This window comes from Parasteatoda tepidariorum, chromosome 4 (assembly GCF_982258835.1).
Source record: "Parasteatoda tepidariorum strain Cologne lab strain chromosome 4, Ptep-v5.0, whole genome shotgun sequence".
In the NCBI taxonomy this organism is placed as follows: Eukaryota; Metazoa; Arthropoda; class Arachnida; order Araneae; family Theridiidae; genus Parasteatoda; species Parasteatoda tepidariorum.
Window position 1 is genome coordinate 84,939,067 of NC_141758.1, and position 24,912 is coordinate 84,963,978.

At 29.4% G+C, this 24,912-nt stretch overlaps 1 protein-coding gene across 1 annotated transcript in view; it reads left to right on the forward strand.

The window, feature by feature from the left end:
• The window catches only part of LOC107441543 (neurotactin), a 90,536-nt gene that overhangs the window by 16,493 nt on the left and 49,131 nt on the right, over positions 1–24,912 (forward strand). The window contains exon 2 of the mRNA XM_087161509.1: positions 20,672–20,772. The gene's annotated coding sequence lies outside the window, so the exon portion shown is untranslated. The remainder of the gene's footprint in view (positions 1–20,671; positions 20,773–24,912) is intronic.

Consider the following 24,912-nt stretch of genomic DNA (forward strand, 5'->3'; position numbering starts at 1 on the left):
ATGTATGTAACTTTATAACATTGTTTTAGAATTTTCACTATCTTATCTGATTTTATACGTGTGCTTTACTTAACCTTTTAATCTGTTTTTAAAACCGTGTGGTTGGCGCAGTATGTCCTTTTTTGGACCATTTGCCACTAAACCCCACATTCAATTCAATTTTTTAAGAATTAACGAAGTATTTGGTTCTGACCAAATGCTTCACTATTTTGTTATAAATTATTGTACTAGAAAGACAGGATTTCGATATCTAATGAAGAATTTTGTTCTGGTTATCTAACCTCAGAATATTGTTAAAGAATATTAGGTATCTAGCGAGAGTTCGAAGTGTAATTAAGGTTGTTTTTTGGAAGGCTCCGTCGTAATATAAAACGACGCTTTTTTGCGAATAATATGCTAGGTACATGTCCAAAGCTTGAAGGAAGGAAAAAAACTACTATGAGTTTGTAACTGTTACTCATGACTGTTAGGTAAAAGTTTAGCCTATCTAAAGCCAGCTCTGTCAATGCTTTTTTTTAAAATGGCGCGAAACGTCAAAATGGTAAAAGCCACAATTTTGTGAAAATGAAAAGCGTTTGTGGTCTACTTTTTTAATACTTAAAAAGTTACTCCAATGCTGCATTACCTGGGATCATAAAAATTTGCAAAAACTGAGAATAAGGCAGTGATTTTGATAATTTTCATCTCAGTGGAAATTAATTGCCAAATTAGCGATTTTTAAAAAAGTTTAATAACTTTTAAAATATTTAAGTTATTTGTCTGTTCTAAAGCCCAGACAATTCTTCACCGTAAGGTGATATATATATATAGTTTATAATCATCACATTCTAGTGTAAGGCACTTAAACTATGGCGGCAGAGCTTCGAAAAGCAGTGTTAAGAGAGAACAACCACTATAACAGATATTAGAACGAGATTAGTGTTTTTTGATAATTTGATTTCGATATCTAATAATACACTTTGTTATGAACAAATATTTAATTTTTTTCCTGTCCAATCTGGGAGCATTAGATTTCGAATATTTCGTTCTGACCAAATGCCTCACTATTTTGAACTAAATTATTTCAGACGAACTAGATTTCGATATCTAATGAACAATTTTGTTCTGATCATCTAACCATAGAATACAGTAAAAGAATATTAAAAATAAAGTTCAATTAAGGGTGAATAAAAGGTCGAAGTTCAATTAAGAGATTACAAGTACTGTAGCAGATATTATAGATTAGTGTTTGTAGGATAATTTGATTTCGATATCCAACAATACACTTTACTGTGAAAAAATATTTAATTTTTTTTTCCTGACTAACTTTGGGAGTTGTAGATTTTTGAAACTTAACAATTTGTTCTAAGTAAATTTAGTAAGACTGGGTACCGATATTTAATGAAGAATTTTGTTTTGATCATATAATCACAGAGTACTGTTAAATAATATCAGATATGTAATGAGGGTAATTCAGAGAGAACAAATACTGCAGAGGAAATTAAAACGAGACTATTTTTTGCAGGAAAATTAAGTTTCTACGGCCTGCGCGGAGGACTTCAAACCACTAGTCAGTAAATTAGCCAAAGTGTTAGCCAAATTTCACACGTCTTAAGGTCTGGTTTCTTAGAACTAGCTCCTTATCTGGGTGTCAGCGGAAAGTTGACGTAGAGCTGACGCCAAAAAAATACTTTTTTGTTAGCTCAGCGTAAGCAGTCGGTCCAACGCAGACATTATCTCTCATTGCGCATGCGTTAATAACGTAAACAAATATTTATTTTGAATTTGTATTGATTTTGTTACTGTCGACCAGTGTTTTAGAGAACAAATAATGACTTTGTCCAAGAAAAAACACATTATAGCTGAGCTAAATGAAGAGTGCTATGTTTAATGAAGAAGCTATGTTTAATGTCAAAATCAAAATCTTGGCTGATTTCAATGTGCTGTTGGATGTTGTCCGCCATTGCTTCTGTGGTTAACGTCACGTTGTAATCCAACTACAGTTGACTTGGACGGCAATTGTAGTTCAAGATGAGCGCTCGATGACGTATACTATCTAAGTCACAAATGGACCAATCAGAGGTTAGCGCTGATTTCCAGCTGACGGCGTCCTGTCCTAAGAAACCAGGCCTTTAGCCAAAGGCAAATGTTATTAAATTTTTATGATTAATTTTTCTCCATAGAAACCTTTAAGTCAAAATTTACTATAAATTGAACTACTAGTTAATTGAACTGGAAATTCAACTATTATTTAAAAATGCAAATACAAATTAAGAGTCATTCTACAGTTGGGAAGGAGTAATGAATGGGGGAGAGAATCAAAAATGTTAATATTTTATCGTCTTTGATGAAAAGAATTAAGAATAGGTAGGGGTTAATTTTTGATAACTTCCAAGAATAGAGCAGTAATATTAAAATAAACCTGAAGCAACATTTGATGTTGTTCTTTTTTCACTGTTTCGCTTATTTTTTTACTGTCGGCGATTGTAATCATTCAGAAAAAGAAAAAACATCGCTGTAGAAGATAAGTTATTTGAATAATTTAATTCAGCTTTATTCTGTTTTATTGGATTTTATACTATTCAAAGATTTTAAAACGAAAATTGGGCGGTAGTTTAACACGTTCGTTTGCCAGCCAAGTGGAAGTGGTTATACTATATCATTGAAAAGTGGTAATCTATAAAGATAAAATCAAAATTAAATTATCTTATTTTAGCAACCATTTTAATTTTTACATTTTTACGATAAAATTATTTTAATAAACAATATGTCATAGTCACGAGAACACATATTTTTTGAGGTCTGTTGTTATATTTAGCTCTGATCAAGAGCTTCACTATTATTTTGTTCGAATTTTTTTTTATAGGTCTTAGAAGTTTAATGAACCCTTTCATTCTAAAGAAACTCCTATTTTGTTCTAGTACGTTTGTTTTAGTAAATTGAATTTCCTTGACTGATGAAGCATTTTGTTCTGGTTCATGTGACCACACAAAAATTAATGAAGCAGTGGAAAAGGGCAATCCTTATATTGAAATTATTAAAGATTTCTTGCGTTTTCCAAATCAACCATTCGATTGTTTCTAACTGCATGAATGAAAGATTATGTCATATGATTTTAAATAGAGTGTTTTTTTCTTTTATATTATTGATTTATATAAGCATTTCTAATTATTATTTACTTTTTTTCCGATCATTTATATGTATGTTAAGCTTGGACAAAGGGTAGAGGTACAAAAAGAATCGGGGCATCGCACATATTGGAGAAAATAAAACCACGAACTCGATGAACGAGCACATATCTTTTTCTTGGCAAGAAAAGTTGTAGTAAATGATTTTGATTTTAAGACTGTGGATATAATTTTTTTTATCTTCGCATGAACTAATATATGACAAATGTTAGGAGATGGCAATTCCATAAAACTAATATTAAGGCTTTAAAAAAAAATTCATTCTTCTAAAAAGTATTTCATGTACATAAAGTATAGATATAATGTGAAATAGAATATTTTAAATTTCAAAACTACAATTTTATTTGCTCCTTTATGTAAATGATTTTATATTATTATATATTAATTATGCTTTTGGTGGTAATCTAATTTTACACAAAATAAATACACAGTATGATAGTTAAGTCATTGAAACACGTAGTTAAAATTTAAAAATAAAATGTACACTATAATCTATAAGGTAGTGTTTTGTTGCTGAACTGTTAGTATATGTTTATGTGATATAGTAGGATATGGGGCTAGGGTGAAGTGTAACACTTTGTTCAAAGAGGAAAATGGATCAAAAATATTTTATTTTATAACCATCGTTGAACAGTCGGTTTACGACTATTAATGTTCAACTCAGTAACCTTGTAATTTTGAACCCAACCCAGGAAACTGCTGGATGAAGCAATGGGACAAACAAGCCTTCGTGGAGGACTTTTTGATGGAATTAACCCGCATTTGCGTTACATAGAGAGGAAAACCACGAAATCTTCACATTGTCGGCAAGGGGATGATCTTAATGAAATAACGAAGTCATTAGGTCCCCTTAATTGGGTGAGAGCACCAGGCTTTCAATAATTTCGCGATTGCAGTTTTTTAAAAAAAGGAGAGAAAAAACAGAACCGAAAATCTTTTGCTAAACACTGGATTTTGTTCTCAGTTACACAATCATATTGAAGTGGGGTTATGGAATAAAATAGTTATAATTTATTTTTATAAGCGAAAAATATATTTATAAGTTATTTATAAATCCTTTTTCGTCAGAGCAAAGAGAAATATTCCGAAACAATTCATAAAAACATGGAGGAGAGCATAACCTAACTCCAATTCTCAGTTAAATTTCATTTTAGATTTTGAAACCATGCTAGCTGTAAATGGTTACAAAACCGTATAACTTTGCATTAATGGTTTTTTTTCCCTCCACCGTACCTGTTGTAAATGGTGTCTTAACCGTAAAGGTAAAGAAATATTCCTAACCGTAACATTTTAGGGTTAATTGTATGGGCATACCGCTGCCGGTTATTTTTCTATTATTGAATGAAAATTCTAACAGTGTGAGTACTGCAAATAACTGAAATACATGCTTTGAAATTATGGGATTCGTATGAATTATGATAATTCTTTGAAATTATGGGATTCTTATGAATTATGATAATTCTTTTAAATTATGGGATTCTTATGAATTGTGATAATTCTTTGAAATTATGGGATTCTTATGAATTATGATAATTCTTTGAAATTATGGGATTAAGTAATTCAAATGGCTTATTACATCAGAATTAAAATAAACACTTTTTTTTGTTTTTAAAAAGTTTTCGACGATCTGACAAATAAATAAATGAAATATCAGAAAATTTGTTCAATTGTTATTCACTTCATCCGTTGATTTTTATCGGTTAAATTAATAAAAATTGATATCACTTAATCGAGGTTTTCTCACATTCGAAAAACGTACTGTCGCCTTCAATCAACGAGCCAGTTCTCGAACGTTATCGCACGCGATCATAAAGATGGCGATCTTCTTTTCCCAAATCTATCCACCCCCACATTGCCAGTTTGTTGCTATGGTGACAGACGGCACCATCCCTGATGTCTGCTGCATCCTCTGTAGCATCCCCATGCTTCCTGCCTCTTATTTTGCCCCTTGTTAAACAGAAGGGGAAAAAATTCATTCGCCAAACATACAGTTGCAAACTGTTTTGGCGAGTTTTATTTCGATAAAAAAGTGTTTGAGTACTTTTTTTTCCTTTCCGTCTTTCCCCCCTTACGTTTGTTCGAAAGTACTCGAATCGGTAGGAAATAAAACTGAATTCAAAAGCAGGAAATTCGATCGATTTAGAAAGGTAAGAGCTAGTGAAAGTGCATTTGAGTAAAGGGTAGATTCCATTTAGCGAAATATAATTTAAAGAGACTGTCTTTTAAGTGCGTTTGATCTAGTCGAAACTTTTCTTTCAAACGTTCAGTTGCTCAGAATTACTTTGTTTTTAAAATTGCTCAGAACTATTTTGTTAATAATATTGTTAAAAAGAACTCGAGGTAGATGGAGGGCCATCATTCTCTTTTTAATAAAAAATAAAATTCTTTTATGTTTAAAATTTCACAAAGTGTCACGTCTTGTAGAAATTTATTTTAATTAATGGGTGCCATATACTCATAAATAAAATAGCCGATTTGCTTCAAAAAAATTTTCTTCATTTATTTTAAAAATTCTCAAGGGATAATACAAGAAATTGAATGATTTTCAGAAGAAGTTGACAGCATTTCCTTTGAAAAGTTTTGTAAATAGTTATTAAAATACACTTTTTGTGACTGATATAACAATTGGGGGCCGAGATAGCTTGGTTGGCAGGGTGCTGGACTCACGTTCGTGGGAATGGGAGTTCGAATCCAACAGGCTGAATACTCTCCGTGTAGTAAATGGTGACTGGTGAATGTTAAATTTATCGGATCACAAAGTCCTCCTTTCCCCCATGACAAATTATACCTCTGGGGGTGCTGAATTGGAGATTAATCGTTCTCTGGTTCAGGTCAAAATTACTGTGGATGAATGAATGGATACGTGAATGGGTCCGCCCTATAAAATGGATGGGACGTATGGGTGTGGCAAATTTTTGGGCATAAATGACTCCACTGAAAAACAGGAACAATCGCACCCTCTCTGCTTTAACGGTCGACGACAACAGCAACTTTCGCTTTTCAACTTAAAGCAATTCTAATAGGGTAAATACACCGAAGATTTATTACTATTTTTAGTGAATATATCCTTTTTCTCGTTTTCTTGATGGCACAGGAAAACTACTCAATAATTACCAAGGGGAAAGTAACAAGAATATATTTAAATCGTTAACATGATTAATACGGTACAATGGTAGGCATTACTACTACTACATTACAATGTAGATGTTCTTGCTTTTTAACTAAATCTTTTTTTGCGGTTACGGTTACAATCTAATGATAAACTCCGCCATCTATCGGTGGTTCAACAACAAGTATTTCTGCAGCAATATCATATAACAATTTGAATAGTTAAAGTTGGCAGAAATGTTGACTATTTTATTTGAATTATTCTATGGACTTATACTGCTTGGAATTTTTTTATTAAAATTTAAGTGTTATAAAACATTATTATTGAGTAAGAGAATTACTAAGTAGTATTTTAAACTGTGATGCTATTTAAGGATGTATTGATATGTTCATGATAGATGTGTTCAGTGTTCAGGCATAACGTTTTAGGACATTTTTATAGTACAAATATATATCAAACAGTCATTCATGAACTGGGGTATCAATTCCAGCTAGATCGCTGTAGATCTTGGGTAATATAGCTCTTAACTAGATCGTCCTAGAACCTCAATGAGTTCCAAGATCTTCGTTCGAGAATCTGGGTTGTTCTAGGTTAGATAGTTTCAAAAACCTGGATAAGTTCTCAGCCCTTACGTGGGCAGTTCCCAGCAAGGTCTGCTAGGGACCTCAACAGTTCCGAGTTAGATCGTTCTATGGTCAGCACTAACCAAAAGGAACATCAAATTAACGACGACCAACTTCGACTTTATTAGGAAATTAAATATTTTAATTGGCAAATATTTCAAGTGAAATTTTTGATAAAGAATAAAATATGATTTTCGAGCAAATTTAATAACGTATTTTTATATTATTACAATAGAAAAATTTGCATTTAAGAAAAAATAGATTAATATTTTGTTGTAAATAATGAATTTTTCCCCTTGAAGTATATTCCACTTGCATTTCATTAATGTAAAAATAATTTAACATAAGTATTTAGACTTTTATTTCCTATATTTCTCGTTTTGAAAAAAAAAAAACTTTTTTCCTTCTGTGAATGTACACCATCCTTTCAGGGGCATCAAACCAGCTAGTTAGCCAATATTTTTCAAGCATCTCTATATGCTACTGTTCTCGGTTAAGTTGTTTTATGACTGGAGTAATTCTAAGCTTGATCTTGGTAAAAAGTTTTTAAATGCTGAAATCTTCACTAAATATAGTTCTTTGCAGCTGATAAAAGCCACTCCTTTTTTATTCGAAATATATATACGGGAGAGTCGGGTAGCCCCTTCCAGCGGGTACCCCCGCCCAATGTCAATTTCATTTGTATAGAATATTTTTTCAAGTCAATGGGCCATCGGACATTAATTGTTATATTAAAAAAAATTGTTTTCGAAGTTTCAACTATTTATGAAACTGTTAACATGATAGACAATAGTTTCGAAAGTATGTTGAATACAGTAGTCATGAAATTAAGAAAAATTGGTTGAATGTTTCGATTAAACTTCATTTTAATACTAAAAAAATAATTTTTTCTATACATACAGCATTAAAGTATGTAGTCTTAAGTTTAATTTGCACAAAGAAAGAAGTTTATATGTGAGAAATTGTTCGAGTAATTACAAATTTACAAAAAAATTGGATTTCGGGTAGCCCCGCTCACATGAATGTCGGGCATCACCGCCCAATTTTATTTCGTCGATAAATGTACGGTTGCAAAGATTATTATTTTATTGCTTCAAATTTGAATGTTATAAGTATTTTTAACAACAAATATTGTTATTAAATGATAGAATTCACTAAAAGTATATAAATATGTAATAAATAAAATAATTTTGTGATAAAAATGATAAACGAGGTTTATCTATTGTCAATACATTGGTCATTTTCATTTACACCTGAAAAAATAGTCAAAAAACATAATTTTTGTAACTGAGCGGGGCTACCCGATACATTTTGAAAAGAGCTGTTTTTTTAAATTTCTATTTTTTTAAGTTAAACTATTCTTTTTTTGGTTTATTCTTTTTGCATTATTTAATTAGATAATAAAACAATAGAAACATACAAAAATATTGATTATTACTCAATATTATTCTGAAATATAAGCAATACTCCTTAAGTGGGCGGGGCTACCCGACTCTCCCCTATTTTTCAAAATTTCTATTTGAAAAGCTGTTCTCAACCCTAACCCTCAAAATTTACATGTAAACAACTCTAATGTTTTACTAGTCACATATGTATTTTTGCAACAGAATAAACATATCATACTTATTTAAATCATTATTCTTTAGCAAGTACTCATAACCACGTTTTGTTAACAGCCTGTTATTTTCATTTCAAATTTTCTTCAGAGCTCGTGCAAACTGTTCTTAAATTTCATTCGTTTTTTTTTATTTTTTTTATCAAAGATACACACCCATAAAATGTTTACCCAATCACAATGAAAAAATTTTTCCAAGGTCAAAATAATCTTTTTCAACTCGGCTTAGGTACTACAAGTAGTAACAACTCAACTCGACTCGATTTAAACTAGAATTATGTTCCTGGCGGAAGGCCTAGCTTCCTTCTTACCTTGCCTTCAGCCATCGAACTTCAAAATATAATTAAGGAATGAGTTGGGGGAGAGAAGGGTGGAAGAACGTGATGGTGTGGATGAGACACGGTCGCAGTTTATAATGACTTTTTATTTGGCCAGTAAATAAAATAAAAATTGACACTTGCAGTTCACTGACCGATGAGAATTGATATAATTATATTTTTGATTAATAGAGTTATTAGCATTTGATGTTAATTTATCTCTTGAGATTAATTTCATTATCCGTTTGATAATTGTTATTAGTTAGCATGTTAAAACAACTTCAATTGTGCCATTATAATACTCATTCTATTGTCTACCAATTGTTCCAGAACACATGCAATTAGTTTTAATAGGTAGTTATAATTAGTTAGAACAGACAACTGCATTTTTTTAATTGTGTTTAAATGACACATGCTTAAGTTTTTAACTGCCTCTTGCTGGTTAGTTTTTTTATCATTTTTTTTAAAAGAATAGGATATACTTTTTTACTTTTTTTTTCCAAATCATTTTTGTATTGTTACATTCACGTCTGTCAAGTCTTGAAAATGGGTGCCTATTTTTGATGCGCTTGAAACTTGTCAACTGTCATTTTGACAGTTTTCAATCGGGTAATATTAAACTATTATGTTCCATGCTTGGAGTTAAGGGAGAGGGTTTGTGGGATTGTGACACTTTGTTGCAAGAGGGAGAAAGGGGAAAGGCATCACGCATTTTGGCTGAATTAAAATAATTCGAAATCAGCAAATTAAATATTTTTATATTATTTGGTTTTATATGTTATTTCATCAAAATAAGTACACATTTAATCAGTATAATTGATATGCTCACTAATACCAGTAAAACACATAAGTGTAAGTTAAAGAATGACATTTGTAACGTAATCTATAATAAATGTTTTGTTTTTTAACTGTCAGTATATGTTTATGCAATATAGCATGATATAGTATGATGTAGATAGAGTATATATAGTAAGAAATATAGCGGGATATATGGTGGGAAGTATATGTTAAAGTGTGAAACGTAGTCGCAAAGGAGAAAAGAAGGGTAAAAATGTTGGGGGGAAATGTGATATCATTTAAGAACGGCCTCTTGGTTATTTTAATGTTCAACTTCAACTAATTTCTAAACAGTTTGCACAAACTTAAACCAATATTTATAGTAATACTATTATTACTATAATAACTATTTTAATAAGGATTAGATTTGCGGTTCCTAATTTTTTTCTGCCTTGCGGAACCCTGACTTCATAAATAAAGTAAATAAAGACAATTGTGTACGTATTAACCATTAAAAGACTATTTTATTTTAACTTTAAGACTTAATTTAATATAGTGAATGTAATTTTTTCATCGTTTTTAATTATCTATTCTTAATCGATTAATTATCTTAAATTTGGTTCGATGTTCGACGGTTGAATTCGCAGTCTTGGAGATGAATCTATCTTAGCTAAAAGTTTGTTTATATATTGTTATAAAAATCTGTTACATATAATTGTTTTAAATGTTGAAAATGGTTATTAGGGAAGCATATTTCTTTATTAAAGAATTCAGTTATTTTATTTTTGAATTGAAAAGCGCAATGACAAATACTATTGCATTATTTTAGAAATGTCTGTTTTTTTACGACTTAGTTTTTCATTACTGTTATTCAAAAAAAAAAAAAAAAAAAAAATAATTTCTTTCATTTTTCTCTTTTTGGCTTTATACTTTAAATATAATTTCATAAGGGCAAGCGAAATAATAAATAAATAATGGATTATTGATTGAACTTAAATATAGGTACAAATTTCAGAAATATTAAATAAAAAAATTCTTGACTATCGGAACCCTTTTTCCATCAAACTCAAGTGTTCCGAGAACACTATTTGGGAACTGCTGCATTAGATTATTCAAATATACACTAAGCTGAATGTAATATGAAACACATGGAATACAGTAGAAAATTATTTCTATTTTTGATGCATCGAAATAAAATCGAAAACATAATCTGTCATCAAAGGAAATTCCATTGGCATTCATGGTGAGGCATCGTTTTATTCCAAAATCGGAAATGTGTAGGAGAAAAGATGCATTTCTGCCACAATGAACATGTAATGGACGCACCTTTCGTGTCTCGAACATTTAATGGCCACAGTATCTTCTCCATGAGAAAAGAAAAGTAGCGTGACCAGCATACTTAGCGGGCGTAAAATTCAACATAAAAGACACAACTTTATTCTCAGGTACAAGTGCACGTAGCGTTTGTTGGATGAAAGATTTGGCCTTCGCCATCTCTTTTATATAAGCCCCGAGGTAATTGTGTGAAATAAAAAAAAAGGAAACATTGCCTCTCCTTTTATATGTGGAGAACACACACCTAGAGATGGAGTTTGTTTTGATGTTAGATTTCATTAATGAAGAATATGTAAATGTAAGTTCGCTGGCTTCAAGAGTTTTGATGAAGTTTGTTTTGTTTGTAGAGTTTTAAAAATAAATTTGTTTACGATTAAAAAATACTTAAGTCACCAATCTTTACAACCTATTCTAGTCTTGTTATCTTAATATTGCCAGGTTGACACAATGTTAATGTGGTTAAGGTACTAAGCGGTGTTACGGACTGGGGTTCTATCCTCGGTATTGGCTTTGAAGTTCACTCATCTTCAAGTCGATGGGTATCAGCGTGTGTAAAGGCAGTCAGTGCTTAAGATTGAACACATCATGTCGTTGGTCTCGGAATTGCAGAGCCCTTGATCTTTATTACCTCTTTCATCTACAACTGCGCTGTACTGTAAAACAGCCTAGGGACTGAAAAGCAGAAAAACTTGGTTGTGTTTAAATATTTCAATAAAAAGAAATAAATAGTGACTTTCTGATATTTTAAATTTAATGAAATTGTCATGACACTTGAGATTAAGTTTGTATATTACATTTTAACAAGTTCCAAAAATATGTTTTATTTCTTTTTGTGAATCTTATTTTTTATGCTGTTTTATTTGGTAAAATTTTGTTGATTACAAAAAAATTGAATCATATAGTGAACATATAATGGAATTATTTATTAGTTGAAAGTCGACACATTTTGTAGATATTGCTTATTCGTGATACGTTTATTCCTACATAATTAATTAAATTTAATGAGCCTTTCCATTAAAATCTTAAATTATATACTTGGAATGCTTGGAAAATTGGATTATATAGTGAACATATAATGATATTATTTATTAATTGAAAGTCAACACATATTGTAGATATTGCTTATTCATGATACGTTTATTCCTATATAATTAATTAAATTTAATGAGCATTTCCATTAAAATCTTAAATTATATACTTGGAATGGTTGGAAAGCAAATGTTTAAAATTTAATAATTTTTTCGTTCATTTCAAAAGCAAAATGTATAATAAAGATACCAGATGATAATTTTTTATATATTGTAAAATCTTTATTGCAAAATGATTCAGTATAGAATGGTGCAATGAATAAAATAGCTCAAAGCTAATGCGAATCAAATTAAACAATTGTAAACAATAAAACAAATTAAACAATTGTAAACAATAAGGCAAATTAAACAATTGTAAACAATGAAACAAATTAAAAAATTGTAAACAATAAAACAAATTAAACAATTGTAAACAATAAAACAAATTAAAAAATTTTAAACAATAAAAAAAATTAAACAATTGTAAACAATAAAACAAATTAAAAAATTGTAAACAATAAAAAAAATTAAACAATAGTAAACAATAAAACAAATCAAAAAATTGTAAACAATGAAACAAATTAAACAATTGTAAACAATAAAAAAACATAATGGTGTGATAATATTAGGCTTCTCTAAAATCATTTCGTACCGATTCTTTGCCTACCTACAAGTGTTTACTTATTCATAATTTTTAATTTTGAATGGTTACAGCGCCCTCTGTTGCGCAGGCAGAAACTCATAATAAAATAAATAATTCTTAAATTGAAAAATACAATTGAACACACCATTGACTACAGAAATGTATTTACTTTTCATTTCTTGAATTTATACGATGCTTTTAGAAGATCCATTCATTAACTTCGTTATTAATTATTTAAAACTAATCTCAGAACATATCGGGTTTTACACTTAACAAATAATCATCATTCAGTAACTTCATCATTATGCTATTTATTTTTACATTAGAAGGCAGAAAAATGACTGAAATAGTTATTCTCATAATAATTTTTTTTATTAATCCCTTCGGTAATAATCAAGCAATATTTTTTCAGTTTCTATACTATATGTTATACTATAGTATACTTATATATAGTATAAAACTATAAGTATGCATGTTTGGAAAAAAAACCAATTATCTTTGGGCAAAACTGGAGTTCTTCATGAAAACTCAGAAAAATTCATTTATCCCCAGGCAAAATTTGTTTTTTTCATCATAAAACCCATGCGGGAATGGTTTTTTTTTTCTTCTTTAAAACCCAGGTTTCGGTGAACCCTGCTAAACAAGTACGTTAATACATTAGTATTACTAAAGAAGAATATTACAAGAACGAACAAACTTAAAACACACAACATAAAAAGAAGCTATATCCTTTTGCGAAATTCTGGATTATAATAAATTTTCTTGTTATAACTGCAGTTTTTTAATTTATTATTTATTTACTCATTTTTTTGCAGTTTACAAAAAAAAAAACTTTTTTACAACCCTAATATATATAATTTTAGAATTTTTGCAACGCTTTAAGTAAAAGACAATATTTTATTCTAAAAAAATTACAAGGCTTTTAAGCATAATAAATTACAGAACTCTTCCACTTTTGGACCGACTGTAACGTCTCTATCATTAAAATAACATGACACATTAAAATAACATTTAATTTACCTGTCATATATATAAAAAAAATTACACCTCGTTAACTTCAAGTCAGATTAATCTTAACTTTCTACGATATGAAATCTATAAATAGAAAAGGATATTTCTTTCAACAAATGAGCTCTTTGGCCGACGACAAGCATCTACAAAACAGTTTTATTGCTTTTATCACATACTGCACATTTCTTAGCTGCTTTTTTGCTCTCATAATCCATGATATACGATTTTTTTCCCCAGATGTCCCCATACACTTCTATGGTTTGGGGAACCCAGACGTTTTTGAGAAACCTATGTCTGTTAAGTACAGAAGATGACAGATATCGACTGTGTCTTCTCTAGTTTCACCAAAAGAGGTGATGGTATGAAAGAAGGGGGTACTTTTTTTTTCTTTCTAAGAGACGAGTAGCACATGGCCCCGACATCTGATATTGCAGATATTTCGCTGAAAAGCTATCACAGACATTGTATACCAAAGAGGGTTGGGCAGAACTGAAAATTCCAGAATTTTCTGTTGTACTCCCTTTTTATACTACACCATTATCTGAATTTTGGTGCATGTTGAGCGAAATTTGCTGCCATCTAATATGGTGTTTGTTTTGCCATATTATCGTGTTTCTTAAATTTGATTAAGTTATACTCTATCTCAGGGGTTTTCAACTTACATGAGGCCGGGGGCCGCCGCAATTAGAAACATCAGTTAAGTGGCCGGCCGCAACTTCTTCAAAATTTTATATAGGACTGAACTCTTTTATGTTTGAAAGAACATTAAATATTACTCTCAGATACGCACATGCTAAATTATGTTCACAAAATTCAAAAAATAAATAAATAAATGAAACGGAATAAAAAAAGAGCAACATACACGATTATTTTTGTATTGGATTAAATATTTTCTTCGATACAAAACCTGAGAAATAATTATTTTTGCACCGTTGGCATGTTAAATTTCACAGAAACGAAGAAATTAGTTTTTTTTTTAATGAAAGAAAAGTATTTTAAATCGACATAGATTTTATACGAAAATGACAACTAATATATTTCAGTTCGCGGGCCGCAAAAAAAGGTTTCGCGGGCCATCAGTTGATAGCCACTGGTCTATCACAATTGAAACTGAAAAATGGTTTGATTTAACACCTTATTAAGATTGCAGCAAACCTACACCGTATTATGAATCCAAGGGCTGATATTATGGAGCAATTTTTAACCTTAATTATTGTGTTTTTAACATTAATTAAACCTTTGGCTCAATTTAAATGGAAAAATAGTTTAATACCTTAATAAAGCTGCAGCAAACTTGCAATGGTTTTTGACTTGCACTGGTTTCAAAGGTATTATGTAAAAAAGTTTAACAATATTATCGTATTTCTTAAATTTGATTACACAACGCTAATGCTGCATTTGTACGGAAATTGTCTTTAAATTTAACATCTTAGTAAAAGTTGCAGCAAATTTGCTTCGTATTATGGTTCAAAAAGCTAATATTGTGGGGCAAAGTTGAACCGAAGTTTATCTCAGTGTATTAAGCACTTATAATAACATCTGTCTGCTGTTGAATATCTTTTTTGTAACATTGTTCCAGTAGATTGAAGGTTGAATTCATAAATATTTTCTCAATAAATCGATTCCACCTTTAAACTAAATATTATGTCAATACTAATTAACAAGTATTAATAGTATTATGTAATTAATAGCGGAATTTAAAGTTATAAGCGAAGATTATTTTACTACGCATTTTTTACTATGTTCATTTGTTGTTAACGGAATTTAAAATTTTTTAGTTTAAATTAGTATTTTTCTTTTCTTTAAAGTTAAGTAATATTGCTATTAAGTTGCTAATTTATTTTCTATTAAATTTTTGGGGAAGGCATACTCTAATATTTATAATAAATGTTGCATATGTTTCTATTAAGAATATTTTTTTCAAAATAATAACAAGAAAATCTTTACTTACGAAGATATCTAAGAAGATATATCCTTCATTAAAATAACTGTAGTAAAGTATTTGTATCTCTCATCTAAGTGATGTTAAAAAACCGTAAATTGTACAAATTGCATAAATGATATATTTTATTGTGAAGTCAATACACTATACCAAGCAAGGACCAAATTTTACTGTTGATGGCCCAAATACTATTTTCAAAATCAATTTTCTTGTTTCTATATATCATTAAATAATATAACTATTTTAGGAGCAACATATTTAAATCGGCTCAAAACAGTGCCTTGAACAAGACCCTAAAATGCATAAAATTAAAAACTAGAAAATAAAGATATCATATAAGTCCAAATGAAAATATGTTCTTGAAAATTCTTGATCCATACCGGAAAAAGACTTACTTTTATTAAACCTGAAACGCAAAATATCCTGCTATATATTTTGTTTTCAAATTTTAAAAAATAATTTCGAGTGTTTCAAATATATTTTTATGTTGCTTCGATCTAAAAAAAAATAATAATTGGTTTATTTACTAAAATTTACCGCATGACAGTGCAAAATGAAATATTTTATTTGTAAGGAGTCTGTTTCTAATGAGCCTGATTAGTAATCAAGCTAATTAATTCAGTTTTTCTCTCAGAACTATAGAATCTCAAGTTATCAGAATTCTATTACTTTTCTAATTGATTTCATGTTTAATTCATTTGAAGAATTAATTACATTTTTTACTATAATACTTGATGCAATGCAAAAAAAAGACTGTTTAGTATGTTCTCCAGTTCGCAGAAATAGTTTTTTTTTTGTTTTTTTCCCCCTATCATTTTGGTCATTGTACAAAAGCTTAAGTGAAACCATCAGATTTCAAATCACTTTTTTATTGCTTTTGTCTTGGATAAAGGTATTGTTTTTCTCAAACTCTTCAAGTTCTGTGTCATGCAAATATTGTAAATTTGCTATTGTAATATTCTTTAGAATTCACTTAATTTTAGTGCAGGTTAAACTAATTTTCTTCGTTTTCCATTGTTCTTTTTTTTCGAATCATAGTAAAATGCTATGCCTCATGTTTCAGTATTTGTTTTATTTTAGTTATTTATTGGAGGAAATGTTTAATTACATAGTGCTCTATATCTTAAAATTATTTTATTTTGATCAATTTAGATTCTTGGTCCCATTGTTTTGAAAAATATTCTTTGGGGAATTAAGTATTTTAGAAGTTGAAATTAAAAAATAATCGCTGAACTTTAATAAGTGTCAGGCTTCATTTTATAACATTGTAACTAAAATACTTTTTTTTTACATGGATAATAATGTTTTGTGGTTTATCATTTATGTCAACATTGTTTTATTATCTGTTTAATGTTAATAAAGAAATAAATTAATAATATAAAACTTATAAAGTGATTAAAAATAACAACTGGCACTTTTTTTCCAAGAAAAAAATTTTTTTTTAATTATTTTTTTTAGAAGAACTAACTTAAAAAAATAAGCTACAAAATATGTTAAAGCAAATAGTTAAGTAAAAATATAAAAAAAGTTATATGTTTGTCAAGACATAATTTAGCAAAGGACAATATGTGTAATTGTATACATAAAATAAATACATTTGTTATTCATTTTATGTATACAATTACACATATGAATACATTTGTTTTTCATTTTATGTATACAATTACGCATATGAATACATTTGTTTTTCATTTTATATATACAATGTGTAATTTTGTAGCGTTTTGATACATAATAATATTTCATATATATGGTAAGCATATATATGGAATGCATTATATACATGGTTGAACCATATAGTTCAAATAGAATGATATGTTGAACTTTAATATGGTTCAAGAAAGCCTAAAATAGTCTTATAGAACTATTATATATCGTTGTGGTGTAAAACAATGTAAAAATACGCATTATGTATGATTTTAAATTAAATTTAAAGTCGCAGATACTGTTTTTGATAAAAAAGAATTTGATTAATATTTTGATTAATTTTCATTAAAAAGAACTATTTAGTTAAAAATTGGAAATTGAAAAATATTTGTTTAAAATAAATTTGGTTGTATTTCATTTTTAAAAATGCTTCTTTACATCGAGGAATCAAATCTGCATTCCAGCAATATTTAAATCCCTATCATTAATTTATAAATAAACGAATTCTTAAAAGAATCGCGTTTAAGAAGTTTGAAAGACCCTCAATTTATCTTAATATCGCATTTGAACAATAAACAAAACTGAACAGCACCGTAAGACCATTTATCAAAAGAAATAGTTGGAAATAATTGAAAACGTTACCATTAAGCTCTTTCATTCTTATTAACTGGGAATGAAAAACTCGAGATAACGAACCTGCTATTCATCATTGAAAACACGCGATGTTTTAAATGAGATTATTTTGAAAGAATAAAATTTTAAACTACCTATTTTGTGAACGATATGCTAATCGTGTGCTTTTTTCTTTCTTTATTTTTAATGAGGCTTTTTTTTTCAATCCTATTCTCTGAGATGTTTATCGTAAAATAAAAATTGTGATTTCTAATATATTAAGTTAAGGAGCATTTCTAAAAAAATTGTATTTGATTATTTTCCATGCATATTTTGAAAGCATGCTTAATTTATTCAAATCAAGAACAAAAAATGAAATTTATAATTTATTACCCTTTTCCGTAAGTTAGTTTTAAAAAAGTTATCAAAAAGTTTAAAGTTTTTATTATTATTATTTTCGGATTTTATAATAGAGAATAATATTATTTACTCGACTCTTGGAAAAAGATACAAAATTATTAAACGAACAATATTCTCTAATTAAATTCTACGAGTTCCGATTAAAAGTTGAATTATCGTTAGGGACTAATGTGGGGGATATCTCTCTCAAAATGTATGGTATCATTTAGCCTAAAATTTATCCCTATTACTCTAGACATATTGCTAACATCCGTTTAAATAAATAGAATTGGATAACAAAATAGTTAAATACATATCTAGTATAGTTAAATACTTAAATGGAGTTGTTGAAAAATAGTTAAATATATATCTGAAGTTGTAAAAAAATGATAAATTATTTGTAATTATGGGATGTGTTTAACATTTGTTTGTGAAAGCTGTTTGAAGCAATAAATTCTTATAAAATAGAATATTTTAAATTCTATTTTATAATGGAATATTATAGAATAGAATTTATAATAGAATATATAATAGAATATTTTGGTGATTTAATCACCAAGGTTTTACCCACTTTGTTGGTTTTATACCCACAATGAATAGAAATAAATTGTAGAGTAAATAAATGTTCCAAAAATTATAAGGTATACTTGGTACTATGTAAGCTAAAGCAAAAAACAAATAATACACAAACGAAAGTACAGAAAAGGACATACTATAGTTTTAGTTTAATAAACAAGAAACCATCTTCATTGTCTACTAAAAAAAAGTAAACACTAAATGATGAAAAGTAAAGAGGAAGAAAAGAAATACGTGCTAAGTTGTTTGTCCACAGGGGTCTGTCTAGATTTTTTTGAGAGGTACATAATTTTTGAAAATTTAGACTTAATTTGTGAAGATTAAAAATTACATTAAAAATCAGCACAAAAGTAAGATAAAGTAAGAAAATATTTTCAAAAATAATTTTGCTATTGTAAAATTTTGGGCTTAGAATTGTATCCAAATTTAAAAATCATTGTCCATAGTTAAATTTCAACTTGAATTTAATAAAAACATGCATTTACAGTACAAACACTAAAAGTTATTTTCATAGGGAGAATATTTTCGACTAGGTCATTGAGAAAAGTTTCACCGTGAAAAAAATTTTTCATAAAAAATAAAGGTTAGTTAGAATAAATTTACAATAGTGTTTAAGATAAGATAATGTTCGAATGTCTAGAATAAATGTTCGAATTTCGACTTCCAGTATAGTTTACACAGGGAGAGCCTCGTTGTTTCATTTAAAAAAAATTCAGCTAAGAAAAAAGTTTGCCTTGATATCGCGTAAGCAAGCAGTTAGTAGGTTTACCCCATTGCACTATCTGATCAAATACGTGCTACCTTTTTCAGCTGGCAGAAAAGCTCCTCTTTTCCATAGATTGCAACGCCAACGGTTTTTTTTAAAAGTATTTTGTGAAACTACCGTTTTTCCTAAGTTGAATTTGAGAAGGTACTGTTAAACGGTAGTAAATTTACTTTGGATAGACCCTTGCTGATAGGGACAGTGGAACAAGTTTGAAGATAGTAAAAACAAATAATTGGGACTGGTTTGGTGGGAACCATGGTGAAAAAGATTAAATTTGAATAGACTTTCAAATATTGGAAAATGGTGAGATACTAAAAAGATAATTAACTACATATTAGCATTAACTAGATAATAACATGAGATCATTTGTGATAACTAAATTTGCAACTTGTAAATTAGGGCCGCGATGGCTCAGGGGATAGAGCGTTTAACTCGCAATGGAATAATGACAGAGGTTCGAATCCCGAAGGCAGATATATGTAACATTAACTAGTTAATGATCTTTCTAGTATCCCACCGACCATTTTGGTAGTCAAACCGTTTGCGCATGCGTTTTACTCTTAACTTACCTCTTATCATTTGGTGTTTAGACACTGAGGAAGGTTGTTGTTTAGAGTACATAAACTATAGTATGTCCATTTCTGTACTTTTATTTGTGCTTTATACACGCTTATTTTTCATTTTATTATTATTTAATTTGTTTTATTGCTTTAAAAATAAGAGTCGTAACATTTAGAGCTGCTAAATAAACTTTTTGTTTAAGCGGTTGTGTTTCAACAAAACTTTTGATGAAACAGCAATGCTAATAAAACAAGTTACAGTTTACCGGGCAGGCAGGGCTTTAATAAATTCAATAGTTTAATTGAAAAAGTTATGTATCTCCGAAGAATAAATTACTTAAGAATAAACATTTTATCTATTGCTTATGATATCTGAAAATAAAACTTTTTTGCGTTGTTATACTTGCAAATATCTTGTTAATTAAGTTAGTTTTGAAAATACTTTTTTAAACCTGCATTTTTTACATTATTTTCAGCTATTAAATAACTTTTCTTTTGATTTTAGATGCATTTTTTCTGAAGAAATACATCGAAAGTTTCTTGTTAATTTTTGGAGAAGAAGCTGAACATATAATACCTACCTGCCTTTGGTTTTTTAACTAATCGGTGAGTAATTTTAAATTCTTTTAATTTGCTTGTTTTTTTATTTTATTTTATAACTGATGTTGAACAGCAGCCCCAGTTCCAAGTTTACGACTGTAGATGTTCAACTATGTAGCTCGCATCGATTTTGAGCTCAACGCAGAATACAAGGGAATTCCTGGATCAAACATTGAGACAAACTAGTCTTTGTAGAGGACTTCTTGATGGAACTAACCCTCATTCGCATTACAATGAGAAAAAAACCACGAAAATCTCCTTCGGTTAGCCCAACGACTAAAGGATCTACCTATCACGAGGATATTTTAGCAGCACTGTTATCAGTGCGAGCCGGAAGCACAGTACGTGTCATCCAGCCACCAGGATTTGAACCTGGGTCGCCTCATTGCGAATCGAACGCTCTATCTCCTGAGCCACCGCGATTCTTAATTTGCAAATATTGTGATCATAGATTAAAATAACGCGAATATAATTGTGGAGGGAGGCAATAGAGGCCCCCGGGCGTAGCCTTAAAGGGTCACCAAATTTATAAAGAATAATTTAAAATAAATAGTTTTTTTCTTTTTTAAATATCACCAATTTTATTTGCAAATTAAGGGCATCATAACTTTTTCAATTTTTATCCGATTTACTGATAAATTGAACAGGATGTCTATTACTATCACTGTAGTTTGCTTCACCTCGAAGTTTATTTTTTTAAAATTTTTTTTTAAAAGTATTTTTAATAAATTGGCAAAAATTGAGTGAAAAATGCCTTTTTAATTAACGCTTAGAACATTAGAAACGTTCTCTCTTAAAATTTAAACTGAATCGAAATTTAAGGTATCTAGTTTCCTCGTTTAAAAAAAAAAAAAAAAAAAATATATATATATATATATATATATATATATATATATATATATATATATATATATATATATATATATATATATATATATATATATATATATATATATATATATATATATATATATATATATATATTTTAAGCTTAAAAAAAAATTCTGTGTAAACTTTAACAATCCAATGCCGAGTGAGGTGGGGTTTACATAATCATTTTAAAGTTGTCCCGAAAAAGTCCCTATAAATTTCACACCATAATGCTAGGGGGCACAGAAACTGAATTTGTCCCCAGACGCTGAAAAATCTAGCCAAAAGGTAGATATACCTCTGAACATTACTCGATTTCTTTTCTCGTAGATGGTTTACAACTTAATTAAATTACCACATAAAAAAATGCCTCGTATTAAACTAAACGTTTTGCTATGTTTAAAAAATTACCTAAAAATAGCAATAATTTTTATTCTTTTAAATTTGTTTTCTTTCCCAGAATTCCAACAATGGCACAAAGCACTTTCTGACGAATAGAAATAAAGAAAGAAATATTCGAAATTATTCACTGAAAGAATTCACCGCATTGTACTACTATAGACACATGTGACATTTCATCTATTTTCGGTGTGCTATCTCGTGGTCACATTTGGTTTCGCTTCCGTGAATCTCAATTGGGGGTAGTAGAGCCTATAATCGAGACGCGGGGGAGCGAATATCGTTCGGACATTCACCTCCATTCTCTCATCCTGCTATCTTTCGGCGCACCCCTCTTTATCGTCTGCTCTCTTTCACCCCACAGCAATATTTGTCACTTCCACAGATTTTACTTCAGGCAGAAATGTATAAATCAGTTAAGAGGGGGAAAAGGTGACATTTTCAAAAATAAAAATTTTATGATCATGTCGGGACATCATAGAAGTGTTGTTTTTATTGTTGTTTACTGAGGGTTTTCGTTGACAGGTGTTAATAAAATGATATTGCAAATGAAGTTAATTTCGAAAAAAAGCTACTGTTTTTAGGCATGTCAAACTCGCCGGTTCATCGGGTGTATTCAAATTTTATGTTTTAGATTAAACTAATAAAAAAGAAAAATCTAATAAACTACGCTTATTATATAAAGTAAGAAGTAAATTTTTTGTTTTGTTATATTTAAAAATGAAGTACATAGGGTGCATCAATATTAAAGAACGTGGGAAATAGAGGTAGATAATCCTTTGACATATATTTAAGAAATTTTATATATTGTTTGTAATCCTCCGAAGAAGATACTAAATAAATATTTTTTTCTTCCAATGCCCACCTGTGTTAACATCCGTCAATTCAGGCTTATACAGGGCGATTTTGTTAGCCTGTCTTTTCAAACAGAAGAACGGGTCATTAAAAGTTGCTAGATTGGAAAATCGAGACCCAGGCATAATTTAAAAAACGAAACACTCCTCTATCTCTAATTAAAAGTTTCGTAAATATAAATTTTTATTCTTTTAAAAAAATACAAATTTTTAATATTTTTTAAATACTATAGATTTTTTCTTTAGTAAAAAAGACCAAAGTTACTGACCTACAAATTGTAGAAATCTTTTATGTCTTTCTTTTCAGACGAATGTGACTTTCTAATTCCTACCACTTTACTTTTCCGCAACTAGCTGACGCATCCTTACACCCTTAGAAAAAACCGTTCAACTTTGAGTCTTGGTAGTTGTACTTGGAACTATAGCTTGGGTTCAAATTTTCTGAAACCTTATTTAAGGTATTAAATTGAACCCTATCGTGTAATCAAATCTTCGAAAGAAGATAATATGAATCAACTAGTACCATATTAAATGTAGCAGCTAATTTGAACCATATGGGTCCAACACGCTCAGAAAATTGTAACAGTGTTTTTCATTGATCATGGCCTCGTCAGTGGAAAAATGAATGCAAATATTTAGGTCTATTTTTTTGTGATTAAAAATTTTGCAAAAATTGCAGATAAAATATTTGCTGATGATTTTAAGTGTGCATTTATATAAACATACATATTTTTCTTAACGAATTATTTTTATTTTTTATGAAGTTTGAGTAATCAAATTATATTTTAGCAGATTATCTATTATTTTAACAGAAATGGTTAAAAAATAAATGGTTAGCTAACATAGTAAAATTCAAATGAAAAAAGAGTTAATCGTAGTTTCAACTTAGCTTTCCTATATTTTTTCCCCGTCTGCGGGAAAGAGGAAAAGCTCATTTGCGAAGTTGATGAAACTTTGATTTCTTTATGTTAATTTAAAACTCTTTACATATTAATAAACATAGCCTACTTGTAGCCGTGGTGGCTCAGGGGACAGAGCGCTCGCAGCCAACCCGGGTTCGAATCCCTGGAATGGCTGGTAGATACGAACTCCGCACCCGGTTCGCACCGACCACAGTGCTAACAAAATATCCTCAGTCGTAGACGGATCATAGGTTAAGAGGGACCATGGGAGGGTTTCGTGATTTCTCTTTTTTCTCCGTGTAACGCAAATACAGGTTAGTTCCATCAAAAATTCCTCTACGAAAGCAAGAATTCCCCCCAATACTTGAACCAGGAGTTCCCTTGTCTTCCGTAATGGGTTCAAAATTACAAGGTTGCGAAGTTGAACATTGGTAATCGTAAACTCAAAATTCGGTCGGTTGTTCAACAATGCTTATAAAATAAAATAAAATTATATACTAGCAGTGTAATTTTTTTTTTTTTTGCGAAGTGAAATGATTTGAACTTTGTTATGTAAAAATGTTTAATATTTGATTTTTACCTGAGGAAATTAAAGTTGCCAATTGCTTATAGCTAACTTAATTTTAACAAAAATAAGTTTATAGAATTTATTAAAACAACACCTTATTTTCCCGAAAAGGTCACCTTACTCATGGTTGAAGAAAACATGTAAGAGGGAGGTCATTTTCGGTCACTAGAGAGTTTATTTCAGGATAATGACTTGAAATGGTGGGAAAAAAGAACAATTGTTTTGAAGGGAGGACATTTACATATGCCCCCCCATCAATCAATCGAATATTTGTTTTTTCCCCTAGATTTTATTTATGCTTTTGTTTGATTTACTTTGCTGTAAATGGTTAAATGATCCTTTTAATTTAAGTTTTACACCTCCTCTATCTCTCTCTTTTTATTTATATAGTGATGGTGGGAAAAATTGACTTTTTCGATTTTGGATGAAATAATAGTATAATAACCTCATAGTATAATAACCTCATAGTATAATAAAAACTAAAGTAAAATCACTTATATTACCTTTGAAAGTTATGCTTAGACACTTTTAATAATATTTCGTCGTTTTTGAA